General features: G+C 38.7%; 1 protein-coding gene and 1 long non-coding RNA gene across 6 annotated transcripts in view; one reads left to right on the forward strand and one right to left on the reverse strand.

Moving 5' to 3' along the window:
* LOC110987227 (uncharacterized) overlaps nt 1-22,790 on the reverse strand; it is a 58,038-nt gene that overhangs the window by 25,011 nt on the left and 10,237 nt on the right. Inside the window, exon 1 of one of the 5 annotated variants that reach the window (XM_087143781.1) lies at nt 12,413-12,611. The exons of 2 other annotated variants lie outside the window; for them this stretch is intronic. The gene's annotated coding sequence lies outside the window, so the exon portion shown is untranslated. Of the gene's footprint in view, nt 1-12,331; nt 12,612-22,790 lie in introns of those variants that run through there. 2 more of the 5 variants (XM_087143780.1, XM_087143779.1) reach the window with 2 other exon arrangements.
* Nucleotides 12,625-22,626, forward strand: LOC147797181 (uncharacterized). Its single transcript, XR_015427305.1, has 3 exons — nt 12,625-12,940; nt 13,854-13,972; nt 20,765-22,626. It is a non-coding gene; the product is annotated as an uncharacterized LOC147797181 (long non-coding RNA).

Raw genomic sequence — 22,790 nt, forward strand, 5'->3', positions numbered from 1 at the left:
GCAGTTCATTGGCTGGTAGTTCCGTGCCGTGCATTTGTTTGTAGCACGTGCATGGGATGCAGTAAGTCCCCAGTCTTATCCAACAAGAAAAAAAAATGGATTTAACGTCTGCTTCAGAATCCGAAATAAATTTTACAAAGACACATCACTACAATACACGTAAAAAAAACCTAATAAAATTTTTTTTTTTAATACAAATTAAATATCTGATTATGGCATCTGCAAATTTCCACCTCGACTGCATTGGCTTCTCCATCAAACCCTTCAGGGCAAGGAATAAAATATCAAAGCACAATATCCTCCTGCTCGCTGCCTGTGACTGCCATGCCAAATTCTCCAACCACAATCATGCCTGCAGTATTTTTTTTTGTTGGTCTCTATACGGGGAACGTGCTTGCTTGCTCTATTTTTTTTCTGTTTTAGCAGTGTACGCTCATGGCTAACGTCTCTAAATTGGGTTTTACTCCAGACAGCTTGGGGCTCCTCCATCTGCTTGCTCCGCTCTCTCTCTCTCTCCAAATGAAGTGCCTTGCTTTCAGTCTAACAGGTACACATGAACATGTATATTCTGCACTGTGCCAAAGCACTTGAAATTTTGAACCCATGGGCAAACTGAATCAACACGTGCACGTACACGTACATGTAACTGTATACAAGTACCAAATAACGGTTGATATAAAAACTCAGTTATGAAACTTTGTAAACGCTGCAAAATGGCAAGTGTCACTATCTCAAATATGGTATCAAACTTAAAGAAACACTGAGATTTTAAGTTAAGAGGTGTGGCAGTGAGATTTGATATTTGGTTAAACTTGCAAATGTAAATGCAAAAACAAACCCGTCCTTGTTACCAAAGTTTTTCACCTTCCAGCAGAGAGAAAGGTCTCCATTTTGTGTCAAAAGAGGAAGTTCCAGTGCTTGTGATTAATTTTTCACATTTTATCTTGCATCAAAGATGATTGGACAAACAGCATAAGTAACCGGTGCCAAAATTCATCCCTCTGAAGATTACACACATTACTGTTGTAAAATAATTTTTCAGTCAGCAAGTAACACACTTGTACAGTATCTTCTGCTAGAAAGACTTCTCTTAAGGTTACAGGCTGAAAAACCTTGCAGTGAAACGTACCGTACCAATCCATACACACGTCTTCAATGTTTTACATGGCCATGAGTAGCATGAGTAAAGATGAATTAATGATAAAAAGAATCAGTGCCAAACTGACAGAATACCTGTTTTTATTTATTCGTTTATGGTATTCATTCTATTTCACCAGGGTGGCCCCATCAGTTATCAATGAACTATTCTCCCTGGGGGCCAGGCTGACTGCATTTTATTTCATGGTTTAGTTAATTTCAGAGGACCTTCTGTGCGAATAAAATATCCACCCTACATGTAAATACCACAGTCTTATAGAATACACGCAAAGTCAACGCAAGACCCCTTTGGAGTAAATGTAACACGAGTTCAGTGGAATTGTCCATATCAATGAAGATAACTCTGACGAACGGATGGGAAAGCCAATATAGCATGAACACTCACTACAAGGTGCATCTTACATGTATCCTGTCACCACCAGGTCATATCGCGCACTGTAGGCATTATCAGCACTGGTTGGATGCCGCCCACACGCCATCAAGAATTAAATCCTGGGGATATTGTCTAGCTCAACCGTTGCCTATTAGGATGGTAATAGTATAAACAGCGAAGAGAAGACCGAGATGGAGTAGCAGTATATAAAAAAAAAAACAGAAGGGATCTGACCGCCAACCTGCCTGCTGACATACACACCAACCTAGCCCACCATTAGGAAATTGTTTTTCTCTGCTTGAGATACATGTATGGTTAATGGGACATGCACACATGCAAGTTCCCGTTACAGCACTCCCTGACAGGCTTATTGTTCTTCTGGATCTTTTGTCCACATCTGTGGCTATTCTTCCATCGACTGTATACATTTGCATGTATTTTTTTTATAGCGCTCTCGTTTACAGCACTTTCCTGTCTCAATAGCACATCCCGGATAAAAACATGCAAAATATTGATGTGTGATTTTGAAACGGGTTGCCTTCATAGACTGCCCATTGCTCGGTGACAGTCCAACAGAATGTGAGCTTTAATAACCCCTGAAAATACCGTAGGTACAATACTCAGAATAAAAACACGAAACTGAAAAATACCTATTCATGAAGAGCAATCTAATTTTGTTACCTCACTCACAAAAAATACTTCTGAAGTTTTTTATTGTTTCTTGTTTTCGGGTTATTGAAGTTTAGAATATATCATTTTGTTGTGGGCGTCACTGGCTCCTGGCCATCACAAACATCGAAATGTTTGAAAGGCCCCTTATATTATGAGCTTTCCTAGATGAACAGTCTATATGGTACGGGGAGGGGGTACAATGTATGTATTTTGTTTTAGACTTGAACTGTGAAGTGTTTGGTTGCTGGGGGGCACTTTCGTAGCTTACATGCAGTTTACTTGCTGGTTTGCTTTAGCCAGGGCCAACATGCTCAGAGAGTCTGAGTCTAACTAAACAATACCAAGACTTGCCATGAAATTATACTGCCCTTGGCCCATTTCTCACTATCCTATGTCCCCCAAACTCTCACAATTTGGCATGTGATGTACATGTAATGTTGGGTCCACCAGTGTGTTGGGCACTGGTATGCTGCCACAAAAGCACAATAAAATTCACCAGAAAGTCAGACTCACAGGGATGAGCGCCAGGGGGACATCATACCCTCAGGTGCCAAGGTTTCATTTGAATTAGTGCCGCCCAAGCACGGTTCACCTGTCGCCATTCAGAATTGGATCCCGTCTGCACATTAACTCACACACTGCTGTTGATCTACATGCACACGCACATCGCTCCTCATTAATTTCTGATCGCATCAAGGGATTCCAAGATGAGTTCCAAAATTGATTTCTCTTGTTTTTCATTGATTACCTCTGCCCCTTTTCTTTCACGCTTCTTTGCTTTTCACTAGTACCGGTATGTGCCAGACACTTGAGGGATGAACTCATTTTTCACAGGGGAACAGATAGGGTATATATACCCCAAACATCTGAGTATGCGCAGTGTGAATGTGACCCAACCTAACAACATGCATCTCAAGTTGCCAGAGTCACTTTTGAGTTAAATGCATTTAATTGGCAATCAATATAGATCATGTACAGCACTTTACACACTTTTTTGCCAGCAACATTATCTTCAGTTTCATTGGGATGTCCAAATGAGAGATGTACATGTATACATACATGAAATCAAACTGCTGGGGTAGCTTTTTTTTTTACAATTCAGAGAATGTTGTGGTTGAGTAACAAAATCCATGTAATGTACATGTACGTACCGGTACATTTTTTTTTGGAGGCATAACAGACTTTGTAATGCTACCTCACACTTGCTCGTGTTTCAGCTTACTATCGATTTTTTTCCATCTATCCCTCGGCAAATTTAATATCCAAAGGAAAATAAGATGACAAGGCAGATAATCTACACGGTATCTTGGTAAACTTGCATGCACATGTACATGTATAGATGCACAGTAGCTACTGGTACATGCAGTCTACATAAAAAAACCCAGGATGTTCATGTGACAGGAATGACCTGCACAATTATGCTGGACAGACTTGTAGGCACACATTCATGTATTACATGTACATGTTACATTTGGGTCATTCAGGGTGCAAAAGTGTGACATTTTTGTATCCCTGTTACACCTGACCTGTGTACATGTACATGTACTTTGACATGGAAATGTCACTGAAATCGATTTCAAACTATTTCCATTTGTTTGGCAAATAATTTGCAATAATTCATCATTCTTGGAAATTAGAGAATGTGTTCTGAATTTACAAAATCATATGTCAGACGTGATAGGGACATGAAAAAATTGGAAGCCTAATTTATAGAATAACCCATTTGCTTCTTTTCTTCTTTTTCATGAAAAAGATCTCTGGAAATCAAGCTACCGGTACATGTACATGTACCTATAGATGTACAAAACAGCGTACATTACTACACTAAATAAACTTGAAATAAATTAATGAAATGCTATGCAATACACATGAATCCAAGACATGTTTCGGCACATAAAATGTACTGATACGTTAACATACATGCACCACATATGCATGTAGGCTAATGTGTTACTTATACACACAATGTACTTTATATTAAATAAACATAATTTCCATCTAGAGACCATCTACCAAAAGGAAATGTTTCTCACATTGAAGTAACCATTCTGCACACTGACAACTTGAATCTAGCCTTTTCCCCCCTGTTTTCAAGCAGTATGTAGTTCCAAACCCATGTTTTCATGCATACATGTACACTGTATTTGATTGACAAGCAGGAGACTGGTCCAACTCATATCGGTACATGTAATACCTAGTCTACTAGATCATGTAGATAGCAGTCAACTGGATGTACATGCACAGTATAAATGTATGTACATGTATATACAGTACCGGTACATGTACATGTACAAGGGTATACGGATCCGATGCCCTGACAGTAAGTCAGTAAGTCAGTAGATCTCCACATGCAATGCAGATTTTTGTTAGGGTGCATCTAGCGCATCAGGAAAAGAAAGATCACAAGATACAATGATGTACTCAACATCCAGATTGGTAACTCTAAGCCTAGTCAAAATACATGTACATATGTACCGGTACATGTACATGTACACTGTAATTCTAAATCTAGTCAAAATACATATGTACATGTACACTGTAATTCTTTAAACTGACTCCTTGACTGAAGTACCAGTACATATTAATGTGTGGAAAGCCATCGTGAGCTGTATCTGTTCATGAAATGTATGTTTCAGTTTTGTTTTATTCTACTGCTGGTGTGTTACGATGGTGAAGATGCAATTCAAATAAACGGTTGAGTAAATGTGATGTGATCTGCAAAAACCCTTCACATGTTGAGCTTTGCCATTTTAGTGCAAATCAACAGGGACACTGTCCTTTAAAACTGTTTATCCAAGACAACCTACATGTACTGGTAGAATCACAAATGTAATATATCTGAAAAGAAGATTGTGTCCATACTAATGTGAAGTTTATGTGCGCCCAAATGACAAAGCTCACCATGTGAAGGGTTTCTGCAGATCACATCACAAATATGTGCCATCATGTCCCACATGGCTGAATGTTCATTTACGTATATACGTACAAAGTGCATGTACATGTATGTACATTGTAGACCTGTCTAAAAGGCCATGTCACGATATTCTGAAGACCTAGTGACTGGTACACAAGTTCTTATTTCCCATACTGGCAATGAAAAAGAAAACAAAGTACCGGTGTTTTATTAGCCATTCAAGTTCTGTCCAAATTTGTGTACATGTACAGTACATATGAAACCCTAGTTAGTAGTATTAGGCCAAAAAACATGTACCACAAAACACACCAGGGAAGTTACTTTTGCTCTGTCGTGATTAGCATTTAATCAGACATATATGCACATACATGTACTGGTACACTGTACATTAAAGTATTGGTGTACCAATATCGCATGAATGCACACTCTCAGAGTGTGCATGTATGTAAATGTCATCACCACAAAAAAAAAACCTCAGCAAAACACTAACAGAATTTTGCTTTTAGGACTTTAACATTTGGACATTTTGCCCGACCAAATTTGCTTTGATTAGACAAATTTATCACAAGAGGTTGGAAATGTTATCCCAACGTAATCTCACACTCTGATATAGGCAGATAGTAAAAGAATATTAGCAACTGACAGAAAACATATGTTCCCCCCCCCAAAAAAAACCAAACAAACACAAATGCAAAATAGTGCATTTTTTAATCAGGATGATTTCCATGATCCCACAATCCCACTTGGCCAATGTACATGTACCGTGCATGCAATGAAGACATGCATTCTCTTGCAGTGAATATTTCAACTTCTTGGATAATTCATGTACATGTATGTAAAGGAAAGGCTAGAAGGCTCCCTGTTCAAATGAATGAGACAGTCGTTTGGTACATGTACATAGGCTTTTCACGTACATGTATCTCAAACGTACACATACATGTACCTTTCCTGCCTCAGAAATTTGTATGATTTGCGAATGCAAATGTCCATGCAGTAACACCACACTCTTATTATAAAAACTTGATAACATGGATGGCAACACATGTGCACATATCTGTGAACCGTGCATATTCTGTAAAAATTATTTGGTATAGCGGTAAATCTTATGCGCATTCTCACACACCTGTAAGTGAAATATGTTTTCTCTGATTTCATGGATTCAAATAAATATGGAAGCATCCACATCGAATGCAGTGTCATTTGTCTTCAGAGCTCAACTATAACAAGCTCAAAAGGTTTTTTTTCTGTTCATGCCAAGATGCAAATTCTGAACGTACACGTAGATTGCGTCATTCGGAGAAAACAGCCAAAACGAGGGGAACCCTAGCCCTGTGTTCGCAGTGGATAACCCTTGTGCATGCCAAACAATGCACCGTTGTTTGGGGTTTTTAGTAAAATGTATAAAAATATTTCTACCTCATGGTTCCTTTAACAGGGACCTCAATTCTCCAGCAGTTTTAACAAGTGTTAACTTTACAATTTTTTTTTTGCTGTGGTAATTTTACCAAAACATTCAATGGGAGCAAAGCTCTAGCAAACTAACCGGCACCCTCCCACAAAAATAAAGCAACAAAACCACACCCCTCTCTCCAAAAAGAAAGGAGAAAGAAATGCCTGCAGTGTGTCTCTATGGTTGATATGTTGATAGTATGACTCCCACAATGTAGCAGAGAAAGGGGCAACGACACTGATGATAGGATGAAGCAGCTTATTTTTTTTTCCAAAAAAAAGGGATGCTTATACAGAGTGCATAGAAGTGCAGCTCAAACAAAACCAAACAGAAAGTTCTGTTGAGGTTCAACTTCATAGAGCCCTTCCCGTGATCCCTGTACAGGCACTCATGACATAATGTGTGGAAAAAGGTGCAGACCTGACACTTGTGGCACTGTATTTCTGCAACAACCTCTGTGACGCTGATGTCCAGATGTGGATGAGCACAAACATACCTGGACAAGTACAGTGCATGGTATACAAAACACTTGATTGGTGTAATACTCCTTAGCCATGACAGACCACTCAGTCACTGCCATTTCTCCCTACCTGTACCTCTGAGGAAAAAAGGGTGCGACTGCACTCCAGGTTTGGCATGTCATTAAGGATCGACACTTCTATTCCTTCATCATGTACATCATGACTCCATCCTGTGTTCTTAGCCACGGGGGAAAAGTTTCCCACATTGACACCCTTCAGTGAAAAGATCCATTTGCTTCTCCAAGAAACATTCCAGTTTGAGGACAAGCTGAATTAAATTAAGGTCCAGACATCACTTGCAGTGCACGTACATCTACGCACACCTACCACGCGATGTCACAGCAGAAAGACTGGAAGGATCCTTCGCACGTTCCCATGCATGAAAATTCTAAACCCTTGAAATCCCCTGCAAGAAAGTAAGCTGAGCAAAAAAAAAAGGCACAATGCAACAAAAGAATATTGCCTGTACCCTATACCACTGCTTCAGTGGAGGATGAAACTCACTCAGGGGAAAGTGTCCTTTCCTTCTATCTTATATTACAAGTATAGTGAGGATGTGAAGTGAGCCGAGAAACACTGCACATGCCCAGTACATTCTAAGAGGACTGGGGAAGGGCAACCTGCTTCTACATGTAATTCAAGAAAGCAAGGGTAGCATCCAAGTAATCCTAGAGTTGTATCGTTGCAAGTAGGTACGTAACTAAATCCTTCCTCAAAGCAACTTCTTAAAAAGTCAGGAAGGGTGATGTCCAAATGAGCTACATACATGTACGAATACAATAGAAATCTAGCGACAATAACATTCATGAAGGAAGACAGGTGCAATGTATCCACAGGTACATGTACACTGATCAAAGTCTGAACATGTAATGTGACATTGATAGAAGACACTCTTTGGAATTAAATGCAGGAGAAACCTTTCAGAAGGGACTGCTGAGACATGCATTACTGGTAAGATTTATCAGTGTGGAACCAAGAATTGGTAAGATGGGACTAGGAGACGACTGCTGACTTCAGAAGAAATTGATTAAATACTTGTACCTGGGCACCGAACAACTTGTGTAGCTGGTGTATAAAGTATTCACAAATGTACATGTACAGGTATATTAGGCATATGCGGGGTACCTACATGTACACCTGTACATGTATGCAGAGTAACTCCAAAAAGATTTCAAACAGTTTTCAAACAGAAGAGTTTGAACATGCACAACACACGATTCAAAGATTCTGTCATCGCACTGATCCTTTAAGAATGAGAATCTACATGCAGAATCTACAATTGTACATATACATGTGCGGTACGCTGTAAAATGCTCTTTTGTACAAATCTTCTGTGCATTCCATTTGCATTCTGTGAATTCCCAAACTAATGTTCACATACTCTGACACTGGGCAATTGTGGCCACAATGCTCGCATCTGTAGCACGAGCCCCTGGTCAAGGTCTGTGCTTGTGAAATCAATCTGACATCAATTAATCTGATGTCAAAAACAATGAGTTAGATTCCTTAAGAGACTTGTTGCAACTTCCATGGGTACATCACTATGCATGACAGAAACTACATCATGGGGGGCTGCTGTCAGTTAACACTGGGAATGTGTACGCATGACAGAATTTACACCATGGGGGGGGCTGCTGTCAGTTAACACTGGGAATGTGTACATCACTATGCATGACAGAAACTACACCATGGGGGGCTGCTGTCAGTTAACACTGGGAATGTGTATGCATGACAGAAACTACACCATGGGGGGGCTGCTGTCAGTTAACACTGGGAATGTGTACATCACTATGCATGACAGAAACTACACCATGGGGGGGGGGCTGCTGTCAGTTAACACTGGGAATGTGTACATCACTATGCATGACAGAAACTACACCATGGGGGAAAGGTCACACTCAAGGCTATAAATTGCCAGAAGGAACCACTATGAAGGGACTTGAGATTATAGTAGTGAAAATAGGAACAAATTTATGATCTGAAACTTCCATTCTGATAGTTGGCCAGATTCTAATGACAATTTGCTGCTACTCCCACAAAGACTCCTACTTCCTGCTCGTTGAACTCCCCTCAAATGAAAAAGAACAGAAATTAATCTATGATTATAAGTTAACAGCATGCAAAAGTGCATCCCCCAACTGGACTGCATAACTTTATTAAGTGCTAAATAGGATTTTAATACATACATGTATGAATACATCATTGTTGACTTGTTAAATGATCCTTTTTTTTAAAGATGGACTAAGCAGGCATTACACGAGTGCGGTGTCAACGTTACATCCGAAACACTGTCCTCAAGGGTGAACAAGATCACTCCACAGAAGTTTTACAAGGAATAACACAGTACATGTATTTCAATAATACATATAGTTGATTTTTGAATGAAAATCATTGAATAGTAAGAATTAAAAGTATTTTTGCTTGGCAAAGAATTTATTTTTAAAAAAAGTACCGGCACATGTACAAATACATGTACACACAGTGTAGCATTTTCAATAATCAGCAGAAGTACATTCCCATGCACTCCATTGGTGCAAAATTACATGTTCATCGATGCTTCGTTTTGCCCAAATATTTATCAGTGCTGAAGTCATTCAATTTGCTTTAACAAGATGATCTCTCACACCCACATTAATGGTAAACCCGACAGTGATGCAGGGAAATTCATTGGATGGGGTTCCTCAAAGTGTTGTTATGTGTACATGTAAATTCAGCTTAGCACAAGTTGTGTGTTTTTTTCCACGCTGTAGGCCTACTGCACAGGTATAGTACACTGTGCATGCATGCTGGTCAGTAACACCAAGTGTGGTACTAGTGTACCATGCGTGTGTTTGAAATGAGTGGATTGGGTTTAGACTTTGATTTCACTGGTTCCAGCCACTTTGAAGCAGCGTTCGAAACCACATGTTCAAGCTCTGACTGGAACCAGCGAAACTGAAGAGCCACTCGTACTCTGAATACTGCCCTCCCATAAATCAGTTAATTGGAGGCTAGAGGTCAATTGGCTAGTCCTCAAGGTGTCCCATAAGTACATGTATACTTAATAAAACTCCCCAGTGAATTGTGAAGTTCTTGGCCACGTTGGCTCACTCTCCAAAAATTCCCAGTTGGGGTAACACTACACATTACCAACATGTCAAGTGCTCATTAAAATTTCAAGATTTTGATGGAATATTTGCCAGTACTTTTCCAGTTGATGATGTTAAAATGTACATGGAGCTGCCATTTTGAGTACATGTACTGCGTTATAAGGCTGGACAGTAGGTGTAAACGTTTTCACAGTGATTTGGAGCTCTGAATAACCATTCTACACACATCAGTAGAAGCTTGCCTATCAACCATCCTCAATTGCGCACTTCAGTGTGCTGTACTACATGTACATGTATGTATCATGTGTTCTTCCCACACCGCTGTACACAACTTTTTCTGAAATGACACAAATTTAATTACTTGGGAGGTTCTAACATCCACATTTCTTAAATTGATTTCTCATTACTAGAGTGCGTATTGTCAAATATTTTCCATTTTATTATGCCTAAGATTTTTTTTGGCCACATTTTTGTATATAATTTTCTTTTGTTTTGTGCTCGTTTTGGCTACCCCACCTCAAACTGACTTGGTTCATCACACTTTATTCTACTGTATTTACGCAAGAAGGTTTATCAAATTTATCCCTTTCAATCAACACTGAAAGTAGGAAGACACTCCTCGTGATTAATGGTCAGGGTAATTCACTATCTTTTTTTTCTGGTAATTTGTTTGCCATGCCTACATTCAAAGTTTTAGTTTCCAGGTGGGAGAGGAAAGGCTAACCAATTATCTTGCTTCTGAACTACTGAGTTACTGAATTTAGATCCAATCTGAGTGTAATTCAGCTTGAATCATTGAGGTGATCGAGTTCTTTAAATTGAGGAAAACTTTCAATTTAATTTACCTGTTATTCTGAAATCAAAGTAATCTTGTTTAAGTTAAAATACCTACATGTAGGTCTACTTTGTCTCAGTTCATGACAGAGCTGTGCATGATTTAGACAGCCACATGTACACTGTACGTGACACAGATATATGTACTCTCCACATTCAGGCAAACACACAGCCTTCTATCATTTCTCTCAAAGCAAGTCCCCATCTTCTTCAATTTGTGCCTTCCTGATGTCTTTTGCCTCCCAGTTGACAAACGGTATTAACATCCATAATGATTACCCCCCTCCACACACATGCACAGTCCCCCGCTCGGTTAATTCTCCGAGAGAATCATGTCCCATACCAATTTGAAAGGGCTGACAGATTATGATCAAGTGCCATCGGCTCAGCAGTCTTAAGGGAGGTAATCTTAAGGTGATGGTAGTTTTATTATGGAAACCTATCCTCCTGAATGGCAGTGGGCACAATGGAATGAATCATCCACGCTCACAGTATACAAGCACTTGACACAAACAAGTGGATCAAAATACACATATTGTCCAGTGATATTAAAAAAGAGACAAGTCTTAGCTATTTTTCTGCAGGGAAATCACAACATGTAAATATTCCTCACACTAACAAAATACAGGGAAGGTCTACATGTACATGAACTGCATGCTTGGAGTATACATGTAGTGATGTACTTGTGTAATGTCTTCAAATTCAATGCAGATATCAAATGGAATACATTTTAATCTCTCCCCCAGGTCAAACTTGTTTACCATTTGCATGTAACAGCCAGCGAGTGGCCTAAAGTTGCATTTAACTTATGAATGTGTTCAATGTTATGAATGTACATGGTACGACACACCATATACAGTGCCTACATGTACATGTACATGCAAGAATGCAAATTCACAGTTCCCACTATTTTGAGAGAACTCCAAATTTATACAGTTAACCCTAACCCCCTAGGGTGTACCCGTACATGTATGTCAAATCATATTGAAATCAGAGGTTTTGGAACTGTTAGGGCTTTCGTGAAATCAAAACATGTTACAGAGTAGACAACATGGACATCACAAAATTACTAGTACAAGAATAGTACCACCTTCCTACAAAGCACAAAACAGAACTAAATACTTTGGGGGTAATTCTTAAACTCAGAGCCAAGTACAATGTAAAACTCAATAGAAAATCAAACTATTTTACAAATTCCACAAATGTAATGTGAAAAATATGAGTATTGTACACATGTACTAGTACATCTGTACATATTTAAAAGTCTGGTGCCTTGTGCATTTTGAACTGCACACAAACAAACAGAAAGTTGTACAGTACCGTAAACTGTAGGGATGCTGCATAGTACTGTGGAACACAGCAAAATGAATAGGCTTCTTACAAAAGTAACACAGTGCTCACTAGATGGTAGTAGCCGAGTTTTCAGTGTGATGCACATTCATCAGGGCAATAATGGCTAATGGTGGCCCACTGGGAGAGTAAACGTACAAAACCCTGTATTCATCTGGTAAGGCTAGAGCGTGCCATGATGGAACATCACCTGCCATTCCAAAGTTCGGCGCTACATGTGTGTGATGTTGCCGTAGTTGCCAAGCAGACCCTCAGGCCTATGGTGGAGTAGGATGGTGTTGGGTGACAGCAAGGCCAGGTTGTACCAGCCAATCATCAGAGAGATGTTCTGCGACTGTCTGACAGAATTACATGCGTTGTGTACCATCCCACTCCACAAAAGATATGGGCAACTGCATGGCAACTACGGCAACATCACATACGTGGCGCTGAACTTTAGAACAGCAGGTGACGTTCCATACTAGCATGCTCAACCCTAACAGCATGTACAGTACGCATCTGCTCCACCAGGGCATCACTATTAGCTAGCAATGCCCTAATGAAGGTGCATCACACTGAAAGCTCTGCCACTATCATTCGGTGGGCACAATCTCTCTTTTTCATTATTCATAAATGAACATGGATCTTCATAACATCATGGAAGGATACACGGTACATGCATGTGAAGGTGGTACAGAACCACAGGGCTGCAGGCTAGTAATTATAGCACAGTGTAGGCAAAGCATTTTGGAAGGAACACGGTCCTTCCAATTTTCAGTGGGTGATGGCCTTTCAGACAATTTTTAGGAGTGATGCTTTTTTTGAATGGAAATGTCTCCAAAAGTCATTGGTTGAACCCACCAAATATTCCAAGGCAAATAAGAGATGAGCATATACATGTACAGTGTACATTCTCCTAACTTAATTTGATGTGTGTCCCAAACACCCAAGAAACCTCCTGAGAAAGTGATTTAAGTGGAAGTGGGGAATTTTCATTGCTGTCAATGCCACATGGTACATGTAGCTTTTTAACTGGTCTGCAACCACAGAGGAATAAAACGAGGGCAGAGGCAGACCTCTGATGCACACTTGCCATTGTACAGAAGATGAAAATGTGTAACGTGATGCCTCTAGGCATGGACCCAGGTTGTAAGCAAACCACTTCAAGAAGAGTCACTGTACTACCCTCTGTGGTCATTAACCAGCGCAAAGCAAGAGTGCTGTGTACATATGCATGTACATGCATGTACTGTACATGTATACATGTACCTGCAGACATGCCCACCTGGTGTAATTTGTGACAAATTTGTACAGTAGGGGTGCATTCAGGGGGGGGGCTGTTCATAAAGTAAACGGACAATGCATAGACCCCAAACTGATGCACTTTTCCATCCATTGATGTAAGTTTCACATTCATATTTTCTTTAGTTAGGGAAATATACGCAAAAGAAGGCAGTAGTTCTTGTCCTAATGCTTGCTATTTTTGTGCAATTTCCCTTTGCCTACACAAAAGCGGTCGTCGTCCTGTGGAAAGAGGGCTCCATATATTGAAACATATACGACCTGAAAATTGTCCAAAATCTGGCAATCGTTGTGGCATCTGAAAGCTGAAATGGTCCTCCATCAATTGATGTAAGTTTCTTATCCATATTTGCATTAGTTAGGGAAATACCTGCAAAAGAAGGCAATAATTCGTGCCCTACTCCTTGGCTTAGTAACCAAACAAGGACTATACACTAAGTACATGTAACTGAACAAGTTACAAAAGTACAATGTACACACTGGTAGATTCTTACATACATGTATACAGGTAGTACTGGGCAGGGTTACTTGGGGGAATAAACCAATTCAACGTACATACATGGACATGTACAGAGTATATAATTTATATGCGAATAATGACCCACCGTATCTTTTCTCCCAATCAACTCAAGATGTACACATGAACCAGTACACATATACGTGTACACTGTACACGTACATGTACATTGTACATTTGCTGTTCTTACATGTGCTCATATACAAACATACCCTCCCTTTGGGAATGAAGATAACAAGAATGAACTTCAGTCAGTGATTCAAACTGAAATTCAAGTATTTAAAAAACTCCTGGATCTTTGCATTGAGCACAACAAATGTTTATTTCCCAACCAGTACAAACAACTCCAAATTCACACCAAGTGCACACGCTAGACTGCCTCCGTTTCCCCATTCATGCACATTCCTCCTACGGCTACACTCTTTTCGGCATCTGATTCAAGTAGTAGGGAGATAGCGTGCCTTCCCCTCTGCTGGTGCATGTCCCCTGTCCTGATGCTTGTTGGCAGGTAGTAATCCCTTGATTAGACTTCAGACTGTGCAGCCAGCATCCCTAGCCACCTTAATTGGAGAGTGGAGATGCCTTGATGACAGCTCTTCCTGGCTATTCAGAGAGCAAGAGCTTGGTCTCTGGAACAGTGAGGAAGTAGTGTTCTATGGGGTGGGGGGGTAGGGATAGTGTGTGGAACTTGAAACTGATACTTTGCCTTTGCTCTGTCTTGTCTTCTCCACTTCCCTCCAAACATGACCAAAAATATTCTACGAGTATTTTTTGCGGTACAATGGGCAAGGAGGGTGACAGTATTGCTATTGCAGAATGAGCCTTCAATGCATTCTGATGTGTTCAATGGATAGTTTACAAAATAGGAAATGGGGTTAGTGTGAGAGGGGCTATCAGGAGCGGAGGGGGTTCTGATCGCAAACAACCTCCATTCCGAGCCGAGACTGTTCAGAGTCACATGTACAGGTAGTGACAGAGACTAACAAAACAGATTGGTTATTAAAACTGTAAACCTTTTTCTGCATTCTCAGTGCATCACGGGACTGGGTGGCAGGCAAACAATGCATTTTAAGCACACAACTACACATGTATGAGCAAAGTGAACTCGTCTAACAGTAATTTTTTTCTTGTTCCTTCTCAAATTTTCTGAAGCACGTGCTCATTAACTCCACGATGATCTGAGGCATGCAATCTGCAACAAAGATGTTTTAAAAATAGATCAAAAGTTTTTAAAGGTTATTACTCATACATGTAAAAGATTTACACTGTTTTTGGTGATCTAATTTTTTGTAAAGATCCATAGACTTCTAATATCTTTGTAACATGACACTAGTCATCAGACTAAACAAAGTGAATGTTGCATAAGCAACTTACAAGCCTCATATTTTAATTCTGACCAGTATTGCCAGTATTGCATGTGCATGTACAGTAGCTCACTCACATTCATGATTATGCATGTCACGTAAGACTGAACTGATGTCCGGAACTTTCTTTTTCTTTTCTTACAATCTTCACAAGTTTCTTTTTGAAATACATGAAGCGGTATTGCTAGTCACATGATTTTGAGCGGTGCACCGTACACATGTACTGGTATGTATGCAACTGGGTAACTGATTCATGTCCATGCAAGTTTGTGCATGATGGTAAAACGCCAGCCCTTTTTTCTGTCCTATCCCATGATGCACTGCAAATATCAAAAAGGTTTATTAAGACTCGTAGTCAGCAGCAGAATAGAATACTCATACTTTTGTGATACACACTTCAAAAAAACCTAATTTCCGAGTTTCCTCGAAGGGTAGAATCCAGCTCCCTGAAGTAGTCATACACGTAACCTAGCCACACAATTTGACAGTGACTGTGTCTACATATTCTCTGGAGATGATTGGGCCTTGCCGGTGTTAAAGGCTTTGATACTTTGGCAAATGTGCATAAATAAATGAAAACGGACAAACATCTCAGTCCAAACCTGCACTACAGCTCCCATAGGGCATTTCTACCACCTCAGGCTAAGAGGGAAGATGTGGAGGATAATGGAATATTGATGCTCCCAAATGCAGGCCTGTACGTGTATATGTACTGTGTACCATGTGTACGTGTACATGTACATAACAGCAGTCCTTTGGAATTTGCTGCCACAATCTATTCTTCCCTCTTCACGTACAGGTGTACCTGTGAATGAACACATATGGTACATGGGCAACCTGCATAGGGCTGTGCCAATATCAAAATTTACCACTGCAATGTACAGAATGTACAATATAACTTACATGTACATGTACATACATGTATATGTGTACATATGGATGGCAAATTTGTTGATCAAATTTGTGAGGCAACAGCATCTTCACGTCCACATTTTGATCTACCTGGTACGTTGCATCCACAGTAACGTATGTAAGGTAATGTATACGTTTGTACGTACCTCCAGTATAGACTCAAATGACATACTGTCCACCAATCAACCAACAGATGGGTCTGTCCACGCTAAAAGACACAATTGCTTGACATTCAATACAAATTTCCAAATGTAAAATTTTGCCATTATTTTTTGCTTACATACATGTATGTCTTTACTGTTTCTGATTGTTGCCACGGAAAGGTAAAGATAAATTGATCAGTATTTAAGAAATTACAGAAGTTTATTCTTGAAGATATAACATTTGTCACATGGACAGACACTTTGTTTCTTAAATGTGAATATTAAATTCAAAATACAACTAAAAATTACCTGCAATGTTCAAATACTCTTTTTAGTTTACTTTTAGAAACTTTCTTTATCTCTTAAAAATAATTCCAGTGTAGATAACACTGAAATTTACTTCAAGAAGAATATGTAACGTTTGTCACTGGACAGACATCACGTTTGTCACATGGACAGGAACGTACAGTATGTCACATGGACAGACATTTTTCTGGTGTTTGCATTAGAGCATGAAAACAGAATTGTTCACAAACTAAACTTGTTTGTTTTCAGTTTTCCAAATCATTTTTGTTAAAAAGACTATTAAACTTCAGCTAAAAATGAACACTATGTAAGTTTTTCTCAATGAGTGACGTTTGTCACATGGACAGACATAACATTTGTAACATATCATAACCTGGGGACAGACAGTCTTCTCACTTTCATTTCAGCAAAATGAACCAACTTTTTCTAATGAATTGTTCATTATTTTATTTAATTTAGTTTTGTAATAAATGTATATCTACTCATAAGATAAGTCTTCTAAGATTTTTACATTTAGAGGGAAAAATGGTTGTGACAGACATTACAAAATTGTGGATAGACATTTGCAATTCCTAAAATCAAATCTGGGTTTTGTCATCTGATAGAAAAAACAAACAATAAATATGATGTAAATGATTACTGTAAAAACTTTTCTCAGGAATATACCTGTATATATTATATATATGTCAAGGAATGACAAAATCAGCCTGTTTCATGTTTGTCACTCTGTGGACAGACACTGTGACATACGTTACTCCTTAATTAGCTCTCCTTCAATTCTGGTTTAAGATAACAAACAAAAAAAAAGCCATAGATTTTGACAAATTTCTCAAATGTTATACCTGAAGTACCCATGTTTTAACAGATGGATTGCTTTTCTCTATACGAGTGGTATTTCAGATTACCTGAAAAACATGAGCTGACACAGTTATGTGCATGCCCCACCAGAACCCTAATATAAGCTGGACATTTTCATCAAGATCCTGATTAATTTAACAATGAACAACCAAATCCTATTAAACTGTGTTAACTCAATCTCCACAATTATACAAATATCAGTAAAATTGTTTAAGTTCATTTCTTGACTCTCAACACTGTTAAAGAAAGAGATGATTTTGGTTATGTACAAATGTGTCTTTTAGTGTGGACAGACCCAGATTCAATTGGCCAACACATGGGGTTGCGTGAAATCTACTAATTTAGAATGTTTGAGAGGGCGGAGAAAAATGCTCTGTTACATGTAAGACCACTAAGTTTGGACAGGCTGTTTCCAAATCTTGCACACACTGTATGTGTGTACACGTACATGTACACGTGGCTAAAACCATGTGTTAATGTAGAGATCAGGTTCTCTGTATTGAATACATTTACTGTGTATTTAAACTGAAATGAAAAAGTATCACTAGACCTGAGGAACTAATTAAAAATGTGCATCGTGTAATCATGTAGAGTACAACGAGTGCAAAGTTAAGCAGAATGCACATTTCACTGGTAAGGTCAGGAGGTTTTTATCATGAGATCTCAAGGGTCTGGCCAAGACATTTCACCATCAATGCAATCTACTCGGGGCCAATCTGGTGCGGCAGATCATTACTCTCCGATTTGCAGGAAATCGCTTGGAGGGGACGGGAGACAAGAGAAAGCTGGGCGAAAGAGACGAGATGAAAAGGGGCTACGGGGATCTGATCAAAGAGGGCCGGCCGGTGGAGCAGGGATGGGAATTTCTTGAGCAATTGAGACAGCTGGCGTGCAGAATGAATGGAAAAAAGGCTAGACGTGAGGCATCCTTTGAATAATTGGCAAGGGGAGAAGATGGGACGGGGAAATTCATCTACAGTGAATGGAGGCAGGCAATACAGCGTGTCAAATTTGTACGTTTACTTCAATGTTTCAATGTGATTAATGCATTTCTCAAAAATATACTCGCAGATTGGATGTCTTGGCCAGAAGGTAAAAATTCTCCTTTCTGGGATAGAGTCAACTCTCATTAAGAACACTGTTACATGTACTTACAATGAAACAGTGTTACAAAAAACCAATGCTGCAGGTCTCAATCTCTTGAATTCTTTCTTTTTTCTTTACATTTGAAAACCTTTGAAAACACATAAAGACCTATGCTGTAACTTGTTAGGCATCAGCAACCTTGTTATAATTGGAGTTGGAGTTTATTTGTATATCACAACTACATGTAAATTACATTGGTAATGAAGCAAAATAAAATACAGATGGTGACAAATGGAGGGCACCAGGGAAAAGTCCAAGGGTACAGTCCACTAATTCAAGCCCCACTGAACACAGTGTAAAATCAGCACTGTTTGGGGTCCAATAACATGCATACCAACATCCCTGAGATTTCTGAAACACTAATGAAACCATTATCTGGTCCCTAATCTTTCAATATCTTTTCAATTTTTTGTGGGTTAACGAATTACATTTTTAATTATTCCCACAAAACCAGATAACCCCGCCAAAAATGATTTTTCCTGAGTCTGATTGCAGCCATTTTTCAAGTGGCAACCCTCAACTTTCTCGGGCACTTAGGACCATTTTTCAACCGTTTTTTGCTCTCATTCTTCTGCTCTCATATGAAAGCTCAAAGACCCAGGGAGTTGATCCCGGCAACGATTTACACAATCTCACCATTTTGGGGGCCAAACAATCTGCTTTTTCAAAAGATACTGTGGGGGCACTTTAATGCTGATGAGCTGGCCAGAAATTCTCGTTTGAATTACATGTAGTGGACTACACCCTAAGCTTATACAAAGCCCAGTCCCATTTATGAAGTGTACATAAATAAATTTAAGACAATGTAAATAACAATTGCAATTTATTTGAAACATTTTTTTCAATAAAGCAAAGAGTTAAATAAAGCAAAGAGACTAAAGTAAACAGTAAGGAAAACTAACTTGCATTACAACACTTGCATGGCATGTAACTTTTGCATTTGTCAAATCGATGCTAAGTTTCATATAATACCAGAAATGAGTTTTTAGGTATTTTTGAATTTATGCAGTTTTAAAGTGGGGTAAAGGGGTGAGCTGATTCCAGAGAAAAGGGCCTTGGTGTCTTACTGTTTTCGTGAATGATAAAGTCCAAACCATACAAACATAAAATTTGCTAATCTTGTGTTATGTGAATGAATATCTAGATTTCTCGTAAACAAGGACCTTACATTGTTGGGTAACAGGTTACATTCAAATGAGGATTCCTGAATGATATTTATACAGTTGAAAAATGTTTGGTATTTTGTACTGCTTAAAAAGAGGCACAGTATGTTATCTAAAACCAGAATATGTCATGACTCTCATCAACTTCTTCTATACTATTAATAGTTTGTTCACATACCTTAATTAAATATTGAAGATGGGTTAGTGCTGATGTCTTATGAATGGGACGTTAGTAGGCAATACATTGAGGAGTTTACGCATAACACCCAAAATCTTGGAAACTGATATGTGACCTTTTTGACATTGAAATTTCCATGTACGGTTACAATCAACAACACCTAAAAATGTGAATTTATTTACTTGACTTATTTTGCAGTCATTAATATAAATATTTATGTCAACATCTTTGTACAAATTAGAAAATAGCATCAAACAATTATTTCTTTTCATTTTTGGAGAGTTTGTTGAATTCAAACCATGTGGAGACATTCTGAAGTTCTTTGTTTATAAGTACAAGTAGTACTAGCTCATTTAAATTGCAATGACTAAAAATGTTATGGTGTCATCTGCAAACAAGATATAAGAAAATAAACTTGAAGAGTTACAAATATTGTTTACAAAAGTAATGGTCTCAGAATGGATCCTTGTGGTATGTCACATGTAATTGGTTTAAGGGTTGATTTATTATTTTTCCCACCTCTTTCCTGTCACAGATACCGGTCCATTGTACATGTAGTTCCTGAACCAATCCCGAGCCTTTCCTCTAACACCAGACCAACATGTATCAAGTTTTGAAAGTAAAACTTCATGATCAACAGTGTCAAAGGCCTTGCTTGGAGAGGTCCGGGAACAAACTCATAGAGCGATTTGATTTATCCAATAAGGGCCGTCTGTGTCGAAACATTAGTGCGGAATCCATATTCGGAGTTTAACAGAATATTGTATTTAATAAAGAAGTTTACACGGGGGTTGCGACTTATCTCTCAAGTACTTTAGAGAGACATGGTAAGATTGAAATTGGGCGGAAGTTGCAAATTAATTGAGGGTCACCATTATTGATTATTGGTATTACTTTTGCAATCTTAAATTCTTTGGGTACAATTCCAGTCAATAGATCTTAGATGCTAAATTGGGCCCAACGTCTGTAAAGAATTCAATAACATGGGTAGCAATTTTTCGTGGCTCATGCAGTACAGACTCGTTTACATTATAGGACCTGTTAAATACTTTTGGGTTTTGTTCAAGATTTCATTGATGACAGTTTTCTATCTGCTCCGAGCAGAACAAAAGAGGGGGTGTTTTTTTGGTATCCACCACAGAGCAGTTTATAATGGAGATTATAACATGTTTATAATGGAGATTAATGGTACATTTGATGTGGAGCATGCTGAATGCACGTAACAAAATTATTCCAGCATGTACGGTCTTTGAGGAGATGCAGAACGGGTGCAAGAATTCGCTTGGAAAACTTACTACCATCTGTCTTTCTTTTGCCGCTTGGGGGTGCACTTCAACTCAAGGCGGACAGTAGGGCGAAAGGAGTGTGAATACAATGTATCTAATAACTTACGTGTGGTATTGTGAAAATCACAATTGAGCAAGTTAATATTGAAATCTCCGAGAATATAAGAGATTCTGTTTTCTGAGGTTATTTTTCCAAGGATTTCATCAATTTCCACTGAGAAATTAGAAACAGAAAGACCAGGTGGTCTATAAATTCAACCTATAATAATATTTTTATTCCGGGGAATTTTTATCAATAAATATGGATTCAAAACATTCAGAAACATAGAGTAGATCGGACTTAATGGTATTTACTGCAATGTGTTTTCAACACTGTAGACACCTCCAACGCTGTGCGTATAAATCTCTGTTTTTATGTTCACATATCCTGGAATAGATGAAAATGTATGAGGAGTACTTTTAAGCCATCTTTCAGTTCAAACTACAATATTAAAATTGTGTCGTATTTTGTTAAGAATGATTATCAAATCGTCAAAAATTTTTGTGGATACTTCCAATATTAGTATGGAACATGGAGAAAGAATTATTTTCAAATTCGTTAGTTTTTGTCCTACACTGTTTTCCCATTAGATAGTGGGTCCCACTTGTGCTTAGAAGAGGCTCGTTTGAGTCAACTGTGTTCAGAATAATGGGATTTAAAACAAAGCTACATGTATTAAAGCAGAACTCTCTCTTCTGAATCCGAGGTACTGGAAACGCAGCTGTTGTTGTCATTCATTTCTTGTGAAGAACCTAGGGTACATGTAGATTGACAGTGATGCCCAGCAGACTGAATGAAATTCAAGGAGGCGTTATCTAGCTGAGGTGTTATCTAGTCGTCTATAGGAAGTTCTATGCATATACATGTACATTACAGCGAGTGCATTGGAAAGAAAATGGCACCAGGGATGGTGAAAGACACCCCACAAAAATGTACCGGGGGGGGGGATAGAAGTTGACAAAGAGCATAGCTTAATGTACAAATAATAAAACAGCTGCCAACGAAGTATACACACATGCACATACAGGTATATTATTATGATCTTAGTAGGGATTTGTTTGTCTGGAGATAAAAACAGGTGGTTGTTGGGGTACATTTCAATGAGACTTCTTTGTTTGGGTATCTACATGTAATATACACGTACATGTCACATAACAGAGAAAATAATATTAAAAGTGCTGGTACGTACGGTAATGACAGTTAGAAAAGTAGAGCAATATACATGTACAGGTCCA

This window comes from Acanthaster planci, linkage group LG12 (assembly GCF_054643075.1).
Source record: "Acanthaster planci isolate LZ-2023a linkage group LG12, COTS_SCS, whole genome shotgun sequence".
Lineage (NCBI taxonomy): Eukaryota > Metazoa > Echinodermata > Asteroidea > Valvatida > Acanthasteridae > Acanthaster > Acanthaster planci.